The sequence below is a fragment of the Lissotriton vulgaris genome, chromosome 11 (assembly GCF_964263255.1).
Source record: "Lissotriton vulgaris chromosome 11, aLisVul1.2, whole genome shotgun sequence".
Lineage (NCBI taxonomy): Eukaryota > Metazoa > Chordata > Amphibia > Caudata > Salamandridae > Lissotriton > Lissotriton vulgaris.
The window spans coordinates 734,709,461-734,731,205 of NC_141699.1; the positions used below are offsets into that span (position 1 = coordinate 734,709,461).

A 21,745-nucleotide genomic window follows, 5' to 3' on the forward strand; every position below is an offset into this window, starting at 1 on the left:
CATCGGCAGAAAATCCAGACTTAATTAGGACAAGTAGCCAGCAACACGACCACCACTCTGATTCTGCAAAAGTCAAGTTACTATTTATACCGGAGTATCATTCGAAAGGCCGGCATGACGTCCTACATAGGAGCAACATCCATAAAATATTAACAGCAACACCTGGGTTTGAAGCTCTGAAATTACGAGACATCAAGTACATAAAATACCCCCTCCGTGGTTCACAACCCTCTGAAGTCACACTGGTAACGTTTAACTCTCATACCTAGGTACAAACCCTTCGATCCAGTACATACATTATTTTGTGCATGGTGCATCAAAATCCAGCGTACTTAGAACTAGGCTATCAAATCACGCTCTTACAAACCTTGTGCAAAAGGAACACCAACGGTCCAAAATGGCAGTCCTCCCTGGTTTTGTTTTTCATGGAATATCAGTGGCCTCCAATACAAAATCCATTCTCCAAATCTACTTACCTTTTCTTCAGCCCACGATTTCCTCGTTCAACAGGAAAAATGGGCCACTCAAAGCCAGCCCATAGCCGGATTCATTGAATACTGGAAGCCAGGGCCAGAGATTACAAATTTGGTTGCCCAAAGGCAGGCTTATCCATATACACTTCATGCAGTCTTTAAAGTACCATTGAACCAACATTTTTTCAAGAGAGTTGGCTGCTTGGAATCAACATCATAATGTTGAGACAGCACCGCCCCATTGAAGCTTAACTTATACATCAACCACAGTATAAGAACAAAACGGATGTGGCTAAACCGGCTAATTTCAATTCTCAGCAACTTGGCTGGAAATTTTCATCAAGCAGATTACCTGCTCAAAGGGGACTTTAACCCCTTCGACGCTGATGACGAGCTGGGCTCGTCATGGCGTAGCCTCCTCGCACGCTGATGACGAGCCCAGCTCGTCACGTAAAGTGCGTTTCCGCAAAACCCAGCGTGCGAGCGGAATTCCGCTAGCGCGCATGGTGTTAATACCGACCTCTTCCAAGGGACCCACGAGGACCTAGAAAGTCTTCTTTTAGCCCTTCCACAGGGATTCAAGAACTAAGTAAAACCAACAGGCCAACAGCGCTGCAACTTAGGTGAATTCCTGGTTTTACAGCTTCAAAGTGTTGGCTTCACCGTATTGAACTGCAAGTTCCCATCAGACACTCCACCAAACTGGACCTGGACCAATGGCAACGCGCGCTCCTACCTACACAATACTATCTGTAGCACTGAATTGTTTCCATATATTGAAAACTAGAGTACTATTGTATGCATAGAGAGTGATCATCACCCTCAGATTACCACCATTGCTCTAAACTTAGCACACCACGAACCCTCAGAAGCTACATATTAAGGCGTTCACTTAAAACGGAATCCTGCAGTCAGTACCATTATTATGGAATAGTGTGTGCAGCTCATTACGCATGCTAACCCCACGACCAGTTCTCCGATATCGGACTGGTTAAATCTCTGTACTCAACTTCCCGGAAAATTCTAACAGCCAGCTCGCCAACATGTTCGCCGAAAACAAAACCGCACCTCCACATTGACCCTGGCATTAAAGAAAATTCTAATTAAAGCCCTTTGAATTGTCCGGAGGAACCCAGAGTCAATTACTTCTTACAAAACAGCACACAAACAAATTACAGACAGGCATGCCACGCAGAGAAACCACATTATCTCCAGTAGTTCTGGTGCACTCTTCTCTGTGCAAATAAAAACCCAAATTCGAGGAAAGATCTGGTGAGCAAGCCAACGAACGAGAACACTGGCATGGGCAGCACAAACATCACAGAGTAAGAATGGGCAAAGTTTTTGATCAGTAAGTTTCATGTAAGTGAAGAAAACAACCATCTATTAACTTAAATAGCAATAAGCCCAACAGCAGCTCCCAGGGAGTGTTGCCCCAACCACAAGATCAACAGCAATTCCCAAGCGTAGAAATCCATCCTACACCAAACGGGCTGGTCCAAATAATGTCTAAGGGAAGAACAGACAGTGCACCAGGCTCAAACGGTCTGCCACAGGGTCTTTTTAAATTTAACATCTCATTCTGGGCCGACCGGTTAACAAGCCTCTTCGACTATAGCCTGCAGAGTTCAACCATACCAGACTCTTGATGTAGGGTTAGATTTGATCCAACCTACAAGTGTGGTTCTCGATCAGCCCCAAGCAACTATAGATAGCTAGTCTTACTAGACAATGAGGCCAAGTACTTCACTAGCCTTCGCCTTGAGGATCTGAGACGGTGGGCAGAACAAAATAGCAGATGCCAGGAAACCAAACTGCTTCGTAGCAAAGTCAGGTACACTCACCAACCTTTTAACCCTAACAATTCTGATTTATAAAGCAAAACTTTGCCCACATTACTACACTGTTGATTCGTGAACTTCAAAGCAGTCTTTGATCGTGTGCTGAGGGAGGTGCTTTGGGCTAAGTTATTTAAATGGGGAATTCCCCAAGCTTTTGGAGCACACTAATACTTGGAAAAAATCCACACGTCATGGGGAGTTAAGCAGGGATGTGTGTTAGCCCACTTGCTATTTAACCTGCTCATAGCTTGCCTCCCGCAGGAACTCAACACCATAAACTATAATCCCCAAAAATCGGTGAAGCCTACATTGGTAACCTCCTATATGTGGACAACCTCGCCATCTTTAGCCTTACAAGGCTAGGGCTGCAATAGTTGCTAAATCAATTATACAGATATGCAATCAATAATAACTTAGAGGTTAATCTGAAGACGCAAGTGGTCACATTTGGCAGGATAAGGTACAGAGGCGGCGGATGGTCATCTAATAATTTCCAGATCACAGTATAACAAACATAAGTACCTGGGGATTCACATCGATGCGAAGGGCACCTTTATCAAGCACCGCAGAGAAATCACCACAAAAGCCATGACCCTTCAAGTCGGCTTAACAAAACTTTTTTTAAAGCCGTCAGGTCCAAGTGTAGTCCCAATGCCCGAAGTGATGTGAGCCAAGTTAGCTTCTACTTTGTCCTACAGCTCTGAAATTCTCCTGGGTAAGCTTAGTATTGCACTGAACCAACACGGATGCAGATGAGGTGTTTGGCAGCATAGATTTACAGATCTATGCTGCAGCTGGCATCTGAAGCCCAGATCAGACTGGAGTTCAGCCTTCTCAACCACCAAGCAGTAGGTGCTGAGCTTCCCATAACCTATGCCACAAGCTGAGACATACTAAAATCTGCTTTCTGGAGTCCCTGCTATGGACAGATATTAGCTCCAGTGGGCCAGACAGATCACATCGGTTTTTAAATGATTGTAAGTTGCAATTGTCTGTGAATTCATTGTGGGACTCAAACCTATATCTAGCCACATTATAATATGGACAACCTTCCTGGCAGACCATTTGTGATAACTTTTTATCTTTTTCCAATATTTGTTTACCGTAATAATAATGTCGCTAGCACCTAAAAGCACTAGAAAATTATCTGAATTTTATGCATAGATAAAACTTGCTTTCATCGCACATTATTTTTTCTTTTTTTATGAGAATGCTCTCTTTTTGTACATTTTTAAAGTTTTTTTAATAACCATATACAATAAAGAATTATTAAAACATTTAAAACATAAGCATTATTGAGACTGGACTAGCATGGCAAACCAATGTATCGCTGGATACTTTGAAAATGACAACAATTAGCCAGAAAGTACATTTATGTAGTCTAGATCTAAGCAAACCTGTCTAGCCAATAAACTAAAGTGTAAATTTAGTAGGGAAAGAACGACAAGAAAAATAGATGATACCATCCTGTTAATACTGGAGAGACGGAAGCAAGAAACCCAATGGCATTGCCAAAAGGTGAGAGACTAGAGACGGGTCATTATAAGGATGGGGATTTTAGGGAGGTAGAACAGGCCTGCCACTGGAATATACAATCAGAATATCAAATTGGTGAATAAGTGATACTGTGCTTGTGTTGGACCTGCTAAAATGAACTTGTGCATGCGGACGGCACAGCTGTGCTTCGGCAATCAGCTGCACTCCCGCCTCTGTCTCTTTGGTTCCTTGCCCCATCTAGTTCCAATCCGTGAACTCAACTCTCTAATTTTATTTTGTTGATTTAGCCCCCTTGGCTTTTGGTCTTGGACTCAAATGTACCCTACCATTTTGGGAGTATCTTCTATTTACACACAAGTCCTGGGTCCGCCATCTTAGTGACCTTTGTCCTTTCCTCCTACCCGCTGGTATCCATCTGGGCGACCTTTCAATCGTCTCTTTTCGATTGGCCTGCTCCACGTTTTCGATTGTTGTTGAATCCTCTGGTCCCACCTCCCTTCCGGCTCGCTTTCACTTTCCTGTCCTAATCTGCTTTCCTTACAGTTTATCCCCCTTTCCCTCTCTGCTTCTAAGGTTGTTTTTGTCTTCCCTTATCCTGCGCTAATATTGTTATGCCTCTGTGTCACGTTGCTTCATCATATGTCCTCATCCACGGACACAAAACAGAGATCTGACTCCAACTACCTAAAATGCATCCTGCTCAACACCCGCTCAGTCCACAGACACGCCATCGAACTTTGGACTAGACACCATCTCTCCCGACGTCGCCTTCCTAACAGAAACATGGATGAACGCCTCATCAGCCCCAGACATCACCAATGCCATCCCAGAAGGATACAAAATCATCCGTAAGGACCGCACCAACCAAACAGGAGGAGGCATCGCTATCGTCCATAAGAACTCCATCCGCATCTCAACCAGCTCAGACGTCAACCTCGCTAGCGCCGAACACCTTCACTTCCAGATCCACACCGACCCCAAGACCACACTCAGAGGCACTCTCCTCTACAGACCTCCAGGACCCCGTGCAAAATTCAGCGACGTTATCACTGACTTCATCACCCCACACGCCCTCCCCTCCGAAGAATACATCCTACTGGGAGACCTCAACTTTCACTTGGAAAAGAGCAACGACAGCAACACCACCTCCCTTCGGGACAATCTCGCCAACCTCGGACTCAAACAACTTGTCACTACGCCCACCCACATCGCAGGTCACACACTCGACCCTATCTTCACCTCCAGCAAACATGTCTCCTTCAGCCACACCACAACTCTACATTGGACGGACCACAGCTGCGTACACTTTATCTACAATAAGACCACAACTCACAACCAACCTCAACCTACTCTACGAAGAAACTAGAACAAAATCACCATCGACCAGATCTCCTCATCGCTTCTTCAAAACCCCCCTGCCCACTCCTCAAACACCGACCAAGCAGCGATTAACCTCACCCAATGGCTATCCAACAGCGCCGACACCCTAGCACCGCCGAAAAAACGTCAAATCAAACTTGGCAGCAAAAACGCCTCCTGGTTCAACGATGATCTTAAGAAATCGAAGAAACTCTGCCGCTCCCTCGAGAAGGCCTGGAAAAAAGACCCAAACACCAGCACCAGGGACGCCTTCAAAAACGCCACCCGCATACACCACCAACTAATCCGGACTGCCAAGAAAGCCGCATTCAAAGACCGACTAGACAACAACGCCCACAACAGCAAGGAACTATTCAACATCGTCAAAGAATTCACCAACCCCTCAGCAAACTCCAATGATATCACCCCCTCTCAAACCCTCTGCGACTCCCTAGCCTCTTTCTTCCACAACAAAATCGCAGACATTCACAACAGCTTCGACAACCAACTCGGAGACCATCCCACCCAATCTCCTGCCGTACCTTCACCCCCCTCGAACATCCTTAATACTGGAACCCAATCTCCACCGAGTACACCATCCGCCTGATGAACTCCATCCACTCAGGGTCCCCCACAGACCCATGTCCTCACCACATCTTCAACAAAGCAGACTCCATCATAGCACCACACCTCCGAGACGTCATCAACTGCTCCCTCAACTCCGCCACCTTCCCGGAAAGCTGGAAACACGCCGAACTCAGCGCCCTTTTGAAAAAACCCACAGCGGACCCCACCGAACTCAAAAACTACCGCCCCATCTCGCTCCTTCCATTCCCGGCCAAAGTCATCGAGAAAGCCGTCAATAACCAGCTCGCCGCCTTCCTCGAAAGCAACAAATCCCTTGACTCCTCTCAGTCCGGCTTCCGAGCCAAGCACAGCACGGAGACCGCCCTCATCGCAGCAACAGACGACATTCGAACTCTACTGGACAATGGAGACACAGTCGCCCTCATCCTCCTAGACCTATCCGCAGCCTTCGACACAGTCTGCCATAGCACTCTTCTACAGCGCCTCAAAAACATCGGGATCCAAGGAAAAGCACTGGAATGGATCACCTCATTCCTCACCGGAAGAACCCAGAGGGTCCGCCTCCCACCATTCAAGTCCGAGGCCACTGAAGTCAACTGCGGCGTACCCCAAGGTTCCTCACTCAGCCCCACCCTCTTCAACGTATACATGAGCCCCCTTGCGACCATCGCTCGCCAACACAACCTCAACATCATATCCTACGCAGATGACACCCAACTGATCATATCACTCACCAAAGACCCCAACACCGCCAAAACCAACCTACATGAAGGTATGAAAGAAGTAGCAGAGTGGATGAAGCACAGCCGTCTGAAACTGAACTCAGACAAAACAGAAGTCCTTATCTTAGGCACCTCCCCCTCCGCTTGGGACGACTCTTGGTGGCCAGAGGCCCTTGGAAAAGCACCCATCCCGACGGACCACGCACGGAACCTGGGCATCATCCTGGACTCCTCACTCTCTATGAACAGACAAGTCAACGCAGTCTCATCTTCATGCTTCAACATCCTCCGCATGCTCAAAAAAACATTTCGCTGGATCCCCACCGAAACCAGAAAAACAGTCACCCATGCAGTGGTTACAAGTCGCCTGGACTACGGAAACACCCTATACGCCGGTATCACCGCAAAACTCCAGAAAAAACTCCAACGCATCCAGAACGCATCAGCCAGACTCATACTAGATATCCCGCGTAAAGACCATATCTCTAACCACCTGAAAAACCTCCACTGGCTCCCCGTCAATAAGAGGATTACTTTCCGCCTCCTAACCCACGCGCACAAAGCACTCTACGAACTTGGACCCGAATGCCTCAACACACGACTTTCCTTCTACACCCCCCCTCTCCAGCTTCGATCTTCCAACCAAGCCCTTGCTACCATTCCTCGCATCAATAAAACCACCATGGGAGGCAGATCCTTCTCCTACCTCGCAGCTAAAACCTGGAACTCACTCCCCACTCACCTACGTCTCACACAGAACCACCTAGCATTCAGAAAGCAACTTAAAACCTGGATATTCGACAAGTAATTCCCATCCCTTCCTCAAGCGCCTTGAGACCCTCTGGGTATGTAGCGCGCTATATAAATTTCTGACTTGACTTGACTTTGACATTCTAAAGTTCTCGTGTTTTTAATGTTTAACATTGTGTAATGTATAGTAACTCTAACTTGCTTCGTGCTGATACTCTTGGAAAGCGCTCCGATACCCCCGAGTCTAGCCAGTGCTATATAAAACTCATCAAATGAATAAAAGGGATGGGATGGTAAGGCTGTAGGCTTCATGCTGTATAACCCCTACAGGATTAAGTCAGTGTGAGGTGTAAGATGACAAGACATACCAAATACTGCTTAACATCTCAAAAGCAAAACAAACACACAATTCCTTATACTAGGACAAATGTCTCAAAGGATTTCCGCCAGACAAATATCTCTAAGGAGGACTATTACTAGGAGGGTTAACCATGTTTCTATTTGGGATTAAGGACTTGCACTGCCTGCTAGAGAAATGGCTTTGCATGCGTCTACAAAACATGAAGCCTTTATCAGAAGACCATCTCATCAAATCTCAATACCAAGATAAATGGCATTCACTCATCAAGCCTACTCACTGTGAACACTAAATAATCAAGTTTACACACCAGTTCAAGTGGGTCCTCAAATCTCTATACGAGAAAAATAATTTTCAAAGTCTCTTTCCTCACATACTCAAATTGTTCATCAATGCAGAATGGCTTTAGTATCTCTACCGAGACAAATAGTTCACCTTTATTCACCAATGCCTTCTTGTCAAGTATGTAGTCGACTTAATGGCACATTAAGTCGAACAAGAAAAACTGTGCAAGTCTTAATAAAATAGTCAAGTCGCATAACAAAGACAAACAACTCGCCAACCAGCAAAAGACCAGATGAACTCCTCATCGTGTCTCTCTACCAAGACAGATGCTTGAATTTTTGGAGCCATGAGTTCTGCTAACCTAGGAAAATAGACATTATTAGTGCCTTGTGTATGTTACATCCACTAAAACTCTGTGCCCATGGCTTTAAGCGGGCTGGGTCCCTCAGGGTACCATACCCAGAAGTCATCAAAAAAAAAAAAAAAAAAAAAAACACATTAAAAATAGCCAGTATTGGCCTCCATATTATGGTCCTTAACTTTTCTGGTAAACTCACATTTTTCTGAACAAAAAATGTATTAAATGTTAGGGTAGTCCACATCAACTATTTAGTTACTTTTCATATTTCACATTTTACTTAATCTTGCATTGCCGAAGAGTATTAACTGTTTCCAGAATTTGGTGTTACTCTTGCTTTTTTGTGTCACATATTCCCTTTGTTTAGTGCATGCTTGTAGCTAGGTCGCCTCCAGGTGTTCCGAACGGGCCGCTACAGAGTTCTGGAGTTAGGCTCAAGGCAGTGAGTTATTTACACTGCTTGTCAGTGGGGCAAAAAGGTTTTCAGAATGCATAATCATACAATCCTTGGCTTCCCTGCAGACCACACAGAGAAATGGGTGCAGATTTCAGCTGCATTTCTGCTTCAATGCAAATGTTGTCAAAATATTAACCACGTTAAAGTAAAATAAAATGCAGTGTTTACAGGTGATGCGAGCAAATGTATACAGGAGAGACTGAAAAAAGTATGCTGAAGAGGAAAGAGAGTAGGTTTAAGGTATGCAGATGGACGAGATGACGTGAAGGGAAGGTGTTCGCATCTAACAGAGTGAACATAATGGGAGTGTTGGAGACACCCTGAATGAAAACCACAACTCTTTCCACAGAACTCAGTAATGTTTAATTGGCAGTCTCAATCTCAATATTTTCAATATTATTTATAAAAAAGCAATTGTTGTTATTCATTTATCTTAAATATCTCACAATCATTGAACAACCCAATAGCCCTGGCTAGTTTTAAGTGCATGTCAGTAGTTGCGTTATATATCTAGATGTAATAAGAGAAAGCTCAGTAAGGCACCAGAATACCGGTTGGATGCAATAATAGAAAACCCTCAGAGAAGCACCAAAATACAGGTTGGGTGGCGCTCTATGGGAATCAAAATGATATAAGTTGTGTTTAAGCCTCGCCTCTTATTACATAGGTCTGACCCCTTTAGAACACTCCACACACAATTTACATCCCACTGCCTGTGCCTTAATTCTATTTAGGTCCCCAAAACAAATCTAAAGCATGCTACTTTCTCAAATGCGCGTGGCCTACAGTAAACACTCGATTATCAATTCAAAAACTTGACATCCTGCTGCGAATATTGACTAACACGACAGTGAAATACACACCACTTCCCTACTTATCTGAGGCATTCCCCGCTGCCCTTCCAGTTCTGGAGGAGCGAAGTTGTCCTGCTGTGCTATCATTAACCTACCACTGCTGACCCGTACCTTGAGCTGATCAGAGATAGAATACTCCCGTTTCCTAGTAGGTGTGTGGAACAGTGAGGGAGATGCCAAAATGCGGTAAGTGCCTCCGCCTGAGTTCGGGATAAGAATAATGTGACATATGTACTGGTGGGAATGTTACTGCATATGGAGTGCAATGCTGCCCATATGAGGGGCATGTGATTACGGTCCACGTGCAGCGTGAGAGACCTTATACTGATGCCCACGTGCAGGGTTGCAGCCACCTGTGTGCTAGAACTGGTGGCATTCTATCATGATACGATGGTCAGAGTCATGTTACGCTCTCACTCTAAGAAGAAGACACAGTGCTGCCCATTTAATGGGTGGAAACCCTGTTGCTGCAACTTGTCCGCTGTTTCGTAGAACAGTGAAGGTAGCGTCAGAAATCTTGCGCTTTAACTAGGCTTGAATACGTACTAAAATACCTAATTCACCGGTGTAGTGTTCTTGTTAACTCCGGGGGGTGTTACTACGGTGCAGGGTGCCATACCCATGAGGGTGCCAGTCACTCCCCTAAATGAACTTCCAGCAGTGTCCTCTCTTACCCTCAACTACGACACACTCCCAGACATCTGGGTCCAATTCCCTCTAAGGTTCCTCCTCTTCTTCTGCCCCTTCCCAAAATCCCACTGCCAGTCCCCAGGATTTCTTACCTGCGGTCCCAGCAGCAAAGTCTCTCAAATCAGAAGCTCTTTCCACTGTGCACACAAAACAAGATGGCAGCTGGGAAGCCACGCACGTTCACGTGACCCGCAGACGCAGGGCACGTCGTTTGACGGACGCACGCACGGGAGAGAGACCCAGTACATGGTGGTTGTAGCAGACAAGCGTCATGGAAAGAAGAGAGCGAATAGAAGAGGGAAGCGTCATCGTTCAAGAGCTCCATAGACACAGAAGACATACATGGTCAGAGTGCTGTATGGATGCGGTAACTATTCCGAACATACAACATTCAAGCACAGGGAGAGTGTGCGAATATTTTGTATGAAAGATACCAGGCTGTAGCACAGACCCAGGAGTTGAGAAATGACCGTGGTCACCAGGTTTTGTTAAATGTTCAATACCACCTACAGGCACGAAAGGACTTACAAATCGGCTTGTAGGACGATGGCAACCAGTGGCAAAGCTAATAGCTTCGGCTTACATTTTCACCCCGGAGAAAAACAAAAAGACCACTAATAGTAGGGGTGTAGGAGACGCTACATTTCTTTGGGGTGGGTGCAGGGATAACCTCGTAGAATTTCCAGTTTTATTTTATGCGTTTTTATATAGCGCGGACTTTACCCGAAGGTGTCAGAGCGCTTCACAATAGGAACAGTAATGATACACGAGTCATGAGGAGAAAATTACATGTCAACAAATTACAAAAGCAAACGTTACGTTACATGAGGCAATAGTGACAATTGTGAGAAAACAAAATACAAGAGGTAGCAAACGGTACATTACAGGAGAAAAAAGTGACAAGTGTGCAAGTTACAAAAGCGTGCAAAGTACAAGTAGAGGTACAGGGCTTTAAGTGGGATGAAAAAACTGGGGGGGTCTCTAAAAGGGGCGTGGCCAGTGTAATTAGGGGTGTGGCTTATTACACTTTCACAAAAAATCTGTGTTTAGCATAGTGTGCCGTCCGACTTATATTTTGCTGTTTCTGTCATTGCATCCAGATATGTGATACAACAAGTAAGGGCTATTGGCTTTGTCAATAGTTATTAGTTGCATAAGATAAATAAAAACTACAACTATGGCTTGTTACATATAATATTGAAAAAGCTTCCGATTAAAGCCCTGGTGACACCACAACAATTGTGCTGCTCTTGCGTTTCAGAAATAGAAGGGAAATCCAGAAAGAAAATGACACTCTAAAGGATTTCCCTTCCCCAAAAACTCTCACCTGGCATGACGTAACTTCTCCACAAGTGAGAAGTTTGCAGTGTGAGCAGCGCACATCATGTGCTTGCTGTCTCGAAACGGGTCTCTAGCGGGCTATTTTGCGCCTGGCACTTTTTTCCGGACTCGGAAAAAAACACGGACAGCCAGTGCCAGGGCTCCCAACAGAGCCCGATAGAGACCAGTTTCAAGGCCCCCTTTAAAAAACTGCCGGTGCTCAGACCCCTTGAGACCCGGCCCACTTAAAGCCCTGTAGAGGTATAATACTGCAATAAATGGCAGACACTCAAAACACAAGAACATACGTTACGTAGGCAATGGTGGCATGTGTGCAAGTATCAAAAGCAAACAAAACGCAAGAGGTAGCAAACAATACGTTACAAGAGAAAAGTGACGTGTGCATGTTACAAAAGAGTACAAAATACAAGTAGAAGGATAATACTGCAATAAATGGCAGACACCCAATCCACAAGAACACACTGGGAAGGCACTTCCATAGTCATGGAGAATAGAATTTCCTATAATGGAAGGACTTCCTTCAGATAATAGAGAGGGCGTGATCTTATACAAATCGCCAGTAGCATAGACCGTACGCACGTTAAACGAATACCAACACATAGTTTTGAAGTGAAATATTGTGACAGACAGGCATGTAGTCCGAGTTTGCAAATATGCTTTATTGCTATTTCCATTCACAAAGTAATGAGACCTAATGTGAAAAATCATGTGTTTTTTTTTTGAAAAAGTGCTACTCATAGTTCACTCACGCTAAATTCTGTGATCTGCATGGTATACGTTACAATGCGGTACAAAAGGGGGTAGTGATGGACGGAGCATCTAAACCAATCAAGCACTCACACCCAGTCAACAGATCTGGGTTTAATCCATCACCGTTCTTTAGCCCACTCTGCCACCCCAGTTCAGACATGGTCATATGCAAATCATTCTGACCCTGTGCCTCATGGGAACAGTCCAGCCCGAACTGCTAAGCCAGGCCTTCCCTGAACCGGATTCAAGCTTCCTAGGACCGGTCTCTGACAATACAGCCGTCTTCAGCCAGGCTTGCATGAATCCAGTGGCAAAGTGAGCAAGGGACTCACGTCTGAGCATACGCTGCCAACTTATGGCGAACAAAGCGGTACAAAAGGGGGTGGTGATGGACGGAGCATCTGAACCAATCAAACACTCACACCCAGTCAACAGATCTGGGTTTAATCCATCACCGTTCTTTAGCCCACTCTGCCACCCCAGTTCAGACATGGCCATATGCAAATCAGTCTGACCCTGTGCCTCATGGAAACAGTCCAGCCCGAACTGCCAAGCCATGCCTTCCCTGGACCGGATTCAAGTTTCCGAGTGGGACGGGTATGCTCAGACGTGAGTCCCGTGCTCTCCATGCCACTGGAATCAAGCTATCCTGGCTGAAAGCCCAAAACTGGTCCTAGGATGCTTGTTTCCAGTACAGGGAGGACCTGGCTTGGCAGTTCGGGCTGGACTGTTCCCATGGGGCACAGGGTCAAGACTGATTTGCGTATGGCTTGGTTCAAACTGGAATGGCATGGTGAGCAAAAAACGATGGATTTAGGCCCATATCTCTGTACTGGGGTGAATGTATGACAGTGTTCTGCATTCTGTCCATCAATTGTTGTTTTTGCACACGTTACAATGCAGCAGGCACAGTAACCCTCCGCACTATTTTGCAATGAGCTAAAACTTCCACTAGACAAAATTCCGAGCTCTCACTAGTAGGAACATTAGTCACTAATGACATTTTTATTGTTGCCTGAAATCGGCCCGATGCACAGGGAAGTTATATGCTTTTAAACCACAAATTATTTTTAAACACTGCGCCCCCCACCAAAGTCAATGCCAGGTGCGGCTGCATCGTTCGCACCACCATAAAGCCAGTCCTGCTCCCAGCAACGGGGCAAGACAAGCATTTCCAGAAATAGGGTCAGGGTTAAGCTTCTAGCTATTATATAAGGAAAAATATCTATGTAAGTGGAGGGGTATGATACTTCCCATCAAATACCAGCAAGCAAAACAATTTAACATATTTCTTGTAGATGATTTATGGGAGAGTAGTGTAGTGTAGTTCCTATTTTCCCTATAGACCCTGCGCATTCGAATAACATAAACAGCAGTTTGGACGTAGAAGTGCGGTCTTCCAGGTCTCTACTGACTATGCTAAACTTAATTGGGTTTGTTACCAACTAGCTCAAAGGTCACTGGAAACTTTCTTGACTGAATAGGAAGTGATCAGCTTCCCTGGTACAGACAAGAAGGAATTCAGTTTTCCAACAACCGCATAAACATGACAATTTTGCTCCTTAGAATAAGAGTCAATCTCTAGAGTCGTGTGAAACAATAGACAGTTATTTTACTCAGTCAGTTGTGCAGATTACTTTCACCAAGATGCAGAGAATAGAGAGACGGGCGTTTTCAATAAAAGGTATTATTTATTGAACAGTCTTTCTTCTCATGCAAGAGAAATGAATTGCCACAATTGCAAGACTAGTTATTATAAAAAGTGCGTACAGTAAAAAGAGGATTGCGAAATAATACTGTAAAAGCATTGATATGGTTTCTTAGCCATACAATGGTTTAAATGAATAAAATATATACATTCATATATACATTTAGCTAACGTACTCAACTGGTGCTTCTAACTACGCCTACCCCAGTGTACCTGACCTAAGCCTAATACGTGGGAGGGAGTAAGTAAGTAGCAGTTTTAGTTAAGTTGGTTTTGCCAAGGCTTGCTTCAAGAATTCTCTCTAAGGGTTTAGTCAACACCATACCTCTGAAATAGAATGTTGGAGGTCTTGTATCTCCTTCCAGGACTCGATATCCCAGTCACTCGCAAGAGTGGGCTGGAAACGCCGGAGCTGGATTTTCTCGGCAAGAGAAAAGACAGCGTCTCTCTCAGCGCGTCAAGGAGGAGGAGGGGCAGCGTCCGTGGGCTGCTTGCATCTGCTGGGCTCTGCAAGGGACAGCTGTTCTGCTCCTGTGTTCACCACACCATCGCTATCATCGATGTCGTCCCGTTTGCTTAAGGCAACGTTGGTAATATTTATACCTGAAAGGTGCCTTGTTTGACGTAAGTTTTTGGACATAAGACGTCAATAAAGATGTCACTAGGAAGTGGTCGTCCTTTCAGTGCTCATTAGAGTTCTATTACTAATCAAAACATAGCAAGCGGGGCTTTCCCAGGTTGCTGAGTTTTGTCTTGTTGAAGAACTCAGAGTGTAATCTAGGAATCTTAGATAGTGGCTTCTGCTGTGTCATTTACAGTAATGAGCTGCAGAGGCGAGTTTCAGAAATGTGGCTGAAATATGGCTCTGATCGTTTATGCCATTATAGGGGTATGAATGGATTATAGCTGTATGGGGGCATAAGGTCACAGTATTGATCGGGGTCCTAGATTAGAACACGACACCCACTCCACGAATTTATGTCCATCAAATTACTAAAAACTAAAGCAATAAGATGCATGTGTAACATTGCCCACCCCAAAATACATATTTGCATTTGAAATGGCGTATTTGAAATACATGGAAATATAGGTACTTTAAGCATAGAAATCATTCAAAAATTATAGCATATGTAATCAGTGAACGATTTTGTGAAAAAAATTACACATGAAATATCTCTTTATACAGAAAAGAAGGGCGAGATAATTTCATCACATATAAATGCATTTGCTGTAACATGTGCTAGAGGCTGATGTAAAGTTATTTAGTCTCCAGATCTACTTAAAAATAGAAGTTCTGTTCTTTATGAATAGGTCTACTTTAAGCAAAGAATTTCGTGCCAGAAAAAAGGTAAATATTTTGAAAAAGTGTTCAATTAAAAAAAAAAAAAATTCTTGGTGAACAGGGGAATAGAGTTCCAACGCTTTTCAGCAGTTTTTGTTGATCAAAACTGAAGGCCAAATTCAGAGTTCATGGGAACGCTGTGTGTCGGAATGCTTTTCAAAAGTTATTGTTTCTGTTCAGGGGAGTACATCATATCAGACAGGCTCTCAAAAAATTGGTCTACAAAATCAGGTGACAGTTCGACCAAGTTCGATAACGCTGTAACTTGGCAGGTGTGAGAATGATTGCTATCATCAAAGTCTGGATCAGCAATGCTCACAGAGGGTCGTACCTGGGTGATGTCGCTTTTATTTCTCGCTCCACTGTTACCACCTAGTCGTAGCACAGGAGTCTCAACGAACGCCGTCATCAGGATTGGTAGTCGTTGGGACAACACAATGCGTGAGCCGTTACAGGACTTAGCAAAGTATCGATATCCATTGGTACTACTCATGGAAGTGCAAGACAGGTGTCCAACACGCATTCATCTCCGCATAGCATACATCGAAGCACAGGTAAGATGCAGGTCTGCCATATAGGTCTGAATGAAAGAAACCAGGTCATGTTCAGATCTCTCAGCCTGGCCAATCCAAGGACTCTAGTTATTCGGTCCTGGTAGCGTATTGCTAGGATCGTTTCTTCCATCCCTGCCGGAGTCATGTCTGTATTTTGGCTTGCCATATCGGAGCAGGAGGGTCAAAAATAAAATGCCTGCTACAAGACCCAAAAGTAGGGGTATGCCGCCAAAGACTGAATGGACAAAATTGGGAATGATTCCCAGAATTGCTTTGAATGGTGTTAACAGTCCCGTAAAAATCGTCTTAAATATGCCTGGGATACCTACGGCATCTGACATGTTTAGAATTTCGCTAAGCATTTCTGTGAAATGCACGGGGCAATTTGTTGATAAAAGGTCATGAATCTCCGATGCTGTCATTGCAACTTGGAGATCATACGTCTCTTTTGATGACGTGATGGGCACTGTTGTCTGCAAAAGCACAGACTTCATTCTGCTTAAAGTATCAATTCGTATAGAAGAGACATTCAAACGAGGCCAAATGGGAGTCTCGGAGTCTCCAGGGCCGTTTGGAAACAATGCTTGCATACAGCATTTGACCATGGAAGTTACACTTACGAGATATGCTTTCCCTGGCAAAAGGCCACAACAGCTGTGATCCGTTATTAGAAGTAACTCCCGTTCGAGAGTTGCTTAAAGAAAGACTCTATCTGTGTTGCAGGTGTGACTTGTTGGTGGCATGAAAGGTTGTTTGAAGTTCCTTCACAGGCCCTGCCTAAATTAATACCCTGGCACAAAAGTATACCGCTTAGTGAATGTTTGCAGTTTTCACCATTAAGAAATACATTTTTGTTGCTGTCACTATAGCATGTCTGTGTGTATGGTAATTTCCATGCTGACTTAATGTACCCTTTACCCAAACGTTCATACTGGCCAGTCGGTATGTATTCAAGGCAATTTTTAAATCGGAAAGTTGTTATCGGAATTGTGATAATCCCGTGTATTATCCATTCAATGACAGGACTTTCTGACATTGTCAATGGTAATCTCTCAAGTTTTTCGATGCTCAGGATTGTATAGTCTGCTCCTTTCTGTGCCAAGCTGATTTGTTTATCGGTAAGGTTAAAGATGGAAAATAATGACGTTGTGTTGATTAAACGCCAAGGCACATAACCTGAACGAAGATTTTGCAGCCTCCAGCCCAACTGTACAATAGAACGCAATTGTGACTGGCCATGCTGTAACATTAGCAAGTCTTTGTCTATTATATCTATGGCAGATGATACAATACTGTCCAGTGAATGTATTCTGGAGGACAGAGTCATTAACCCATTGTCCACAACAGAAAGTGATTTTTCCAAATTAATACAATCAATATCTCGTATTTTTTCAGCTGTTTCAATATGTGTGACTTTCCAAGCCTCGTTGTAAGCCGCATATATACTGGTCGCTATGAAACGTTTTTGACGCTGTTTGCGTGGTCCCAGAATGAAATTGCGCAAATCAGCACCATCTTTAAGTAAAGATAAGTGTTGCTTAATTTCCGCCAGTGTGGATGTTTCTAGCCATTCAAGGCACAGTTTCCCTACACTATATGTTGTTACTATCCCTGGATGTTGTCTCTGGGAGTATCTAGGGTCTGGTCTGGTCATTGTTAACCCCTGTCTTTTGTTCAGGAATCTATCTTGACAGTTGTTCGTGTCAGTAGGCCAGATTAACCATTTTTTCCAATCAGGATGTGTTCTGTTTAGATGTAAAATTTTTGATACGTCTATTTCAATATCTGTAGTTGCATTATTAGGTATTGGCTTTGGAATAGACGGTTTATTAAGGTCTTTAATCTTAGCTAGGCCAAGACAGGTTGTTTGGTGAATTGTGTCATTTAAGAACATTATTTGTTCTGGGATTATGCAGGCTCGAAATAATGCTTCTAGGCCTTGTACCTGCCAATCTTTTGTACCCCAGATGGTTTTTGTTTCAATGTTATTTCTCCAAAAATCAAAACCAAATGTCATAATTTTTTCATAAAATGCTTCTGAATATATTAATTTAGTATTTGTCAGCATAGTTTTCAACCCTGTTTTATCCAACAGTTTATAATAAAAAGTTTCTGCATCACTTGTGTTAAACCCTGAGAAGTACTGGAATTTCTCATAGAATGTTTTAGAACTGCTTTTAGGTGGAGTAGCACAATGTTCCCATTGGTTATATTTAAAAACATTTCTAGGTTGTGCAGATTTATTTAAGTAATGGTCTCCGTAATGTGAGAAGCAATACATTTGTTCATAACTAGACGAACCTTGTAAATAATCATGTTCTGTAAATCTTGCTGACAACACTAAATCAGACATCATATTTTTAATACTTTCAAAATCCCAATCATCAGAAAATGTACTTGGTTTTACAAAGTCACTTAAGGAAACCTTGAACTGGGGAGGATATTTCAGGATTTCGACCAGACCATATACTTCATAGTCAGTTTTGTCCCATACTACCCCCCCGGGTATTGGAATGGCTGTGACATTTACTGTTGATAGTTCTCTTTTCTTCACGTGGGATGATCTGTGTGGTTTGAGGACTAAGTTGATGTTCTGACTTGCTGTGTCCATTGAACTGTAATAAACGTTCCTAAAATTAAAACTAAAATTAGGCATAGTAGGAGTATGAATACCCCTGAGATAATCCAATGCTCAATCAATGGTGCATCCAGATATACTTCTTTGATTTGATGAAAGAGTTCTGTTGCTTTTTCTTTAAAAGTCTTTGTTTCTGGCGTCACTTCAGGGTCGTTTTGATCTTTAGAAAAGTTATCAAAGTTCATGAAGTAGCCAGAGGCAGTTCTGTCAATTGTTGGAATTGTATTTTTAATTTTTTTTTCGGTAGCACTTTCTGATGCCACATCATTGTAGACTGGTGTTTCTTGACGAACTGTTTCAATCTGTGTTCCAAGTGGCACGAGTTCCATGGCATTATTGCATAGTCCCTCTCTGTGCACTGCAGGTTTATCAAATGTGATTAGTCTTTCAGTTTGAACCTCTTGGATTGTTGCAAATGTGGGTATTCTGTTGTTTCTCGGGAGTTCACTGGGCCTACTGTTTATTATAGGCCACATGCTTGTGGTTTTACCAGGTCGATTGATACAACTCTGTTCTCCTTTTTACCAGCAAGGGGCGGTAGTACTACTGATCTTGTTCCGTTGATTGCCAAGACAGGTACTGTTTTTCTGTAAGAAGGCCCAAATTCCTTCTTCACCGCTATTTTTTCTCTGACTAGATCCCCAATCTTTGGAATCCAGACAAGCCTTGCTGGGGCTGGTGGTGCCTCGTCAGTGGTAGTTGGCTGTTGCTTTAACTTTATGTTGCTTATGGATTTTCTTGTTTCATTCAAGTCCTGTAAAACAGCCAAACGATCTTTGATGTCAAAGTCTTTATTCTTATCTTCTACCACTGATACCTGACTATCTAAGTCCTGAATGTGCATTCTAGTTCCAAACAATAGTTCGTATGGGCTGAAACCTTTTAGAGAATTTCTTGGCAAATTGTTTAGACTGAGTTGGACACTTATTAAATGTTTGACCCACCCATCACCCGAACCTAATACCTTCGCTGTTATAGATTGCTTTATGTCTCGGTTTTTTCTTTCCACTACACTGTTCCCTTCGGGGTGTGGTGGACAAGAGTATCGCAATCCAACGCCCATGCTGGCCATGGCCTCCTTATAAGCTCGAGAGCTGAAAGCAGGACCCTGGTCAGAATGGAACATGGCAATTGCGTATGTGCCGATAAAGACTCGCAGATCTTTTATAACCGTTCTGGCGTCAGCCAAGCGCTGGGGGCCACATCCATATGAATCTCGTACAGGAATCCACTGCGACCATGATATATTTATAGTTGCCGTCCCTTTGTAGGGGACCACAGTGGTCCAGGTAAACACATGCTAATGGTTTATCTGAGATGAGAAGGGGTGTCTGCGCTGGTCGTTTTACTGTTGATACTTTCATTCTTTGGCATATTTCGCATTCTAATACATACTTCGTAGTTTGTATTCTCAAGCGAGGCCACCAATATCTCTGTTTTAATAGTGATATTGTTGCGGAAATGCCAGCGTGTGCAGAAGCAAGCCCTTCGTGTGCCGCTTTAATTAGTCCTAACCTGTGTTCCATGTTTGGAATTACTCTATCCCCCACTCCAGGGATTCGAGCAAAAGGAACATTATTCGTATCTGTTAAATATAAGTACTTTTCTGGAAAGCCTTTTGAGTGTGTTTTTTTTATCATCTTTTACTGACTCACTGACAGCTTGTAGAATGTCGCTGTCTATTTTTGTTTATGACCGAGTTATCGCAGCTACGGAAGCCGTTTGCACAGCTGCCTTCGCAGCTTCATCAGCCAATGAATTCCCTACAACGTGAACGCCATCACGTTGATGACTCAGAGTGTGTATCACGTGAGTCTTTTGTAGTTCCTTCTGTAAAAGAAATACTTGTTCCCAAAGCTTTTTATGCTTAATTGTGCCACCTTTTGCATCTTTGAAACCATTTTCCACCCAATTCTGCAAGTATTCATTATAAGATTGTACGCAATAATAAGAATCGCACACTATAAGTGTGGGGAATTCGCGATCGGTATTTTCTAGCGCCATCTTAAATGCTACCAATTCAGCTCGTTGAGCTGAACAATCTCCTAGAGATTGTGTTTTAGTGACCATTGGTCTAAATTTTCCTTTGTGCCAACGACCTTTAACAATCGCGCACGCAGCACTGTAAGCTTGTTTGCCCCCAACTGCGGGTTATGATGATCAGCCAAAACTCTGGAGGCTGTTTCAGGAGGAACTTTTCCAGCCTTTACATTCCATCTGCTGCCAGTCATTTGAAACAGGGATTGTACCGGGTTGTTGGAAGAAGGCAGTGGTATCTCCGCTTTTAAAAAAACCTACGCTGGACCCTGCCTGTCTCTCCAATTACCGGCCAATTTCTCTGTTGCCTTTTCCAGTTAAAATCATGGAAAAGTTGGCCACCCGCACTCTATCCGGCTTCTTGGAAGGAAACACCTGGTTGGATGAGACGCAATTCGGCTTCCGCCCTGCTCATGGGACGGAAACCGCGTTAGTGACCGTGCTGGACAATCTGCGGGCGCGAGTCGACAGTGGTCGGGCAGCTTTTTTAGTGCTGCTCGACATGTCGGCCGCGTTCGACACGGTCAGTCATCCAACCTTGATAGCGAGGCTGGAAGAGTGTGGAGTTAAAGACAAGGCCAGGGACTGGTTAATTTCCTACCTGGATAACCGTCAACAACGTGTGTCGCTCCCTCCCTTCAGTTCAGAGGAGCGGAGAGTAGGACAAGGAGAACCGCAGGGCTCAGCCATCAGCCCTATTCTCTTTAATATCTACCTCCGCCCACTAGTCCAGCTTATCAAATCCTTTGGGATCTCTGCATTTAACTATGCAGATGATACCCAGCTGGTCTTTTCACTGGAGGGACAGGATGCGGTCCCACTGGAGACCTTTCACCGATGTATGCAGGCCACAGCGGATTGGCTCCGTTTGAACTCATTACAGTTCAACGGTACTAAAACTGAGGTTCTGCACTGTTCCGGTGACCGAATCCCCAGGGACCTTCCAGATGACTTCTGGCCCCCGTCCTTCTCTGAGACGGTGTCTGCTACACACTCGGCGCGTAATCTGGGGGTCACTTTTGGGCCTAATTTACAGCTGGATCTGCACGTAAATAAGACCACGTCTACGTGCATGATGCTCATCCGGATGTTGCGCAAGGTTCTACCTCTCCTTCCTGAGCAAGCCAGAGCCGAAGTAGTGCG

At 44.1% G+C, this 21,745-nt stretch overlaps 1 protein-coding gene across 1 annotated transcript in view; it reads right to left on the reverse strand.

The window, feature by feature from the left end:
* GIGYF2 (GRB10 interacting GYF protein 2) overlaps positions 1-10,425 on the reverse strand; it is a 1,722,773-nt gene extending 1,712,348 nt beyond the window's left edge. The window contains exon 1 of the mRNA XM_086942529.1: positions 10,325-10,425. The gene's annotated coding sequence lies outside the window, so the exon portion shown is untranslated. The remainder of the gene's footprint in view (positions 1-10,324) is intronic.
* Positions 10,426-21,745: the final 11,320 nt, after the last annotated feature.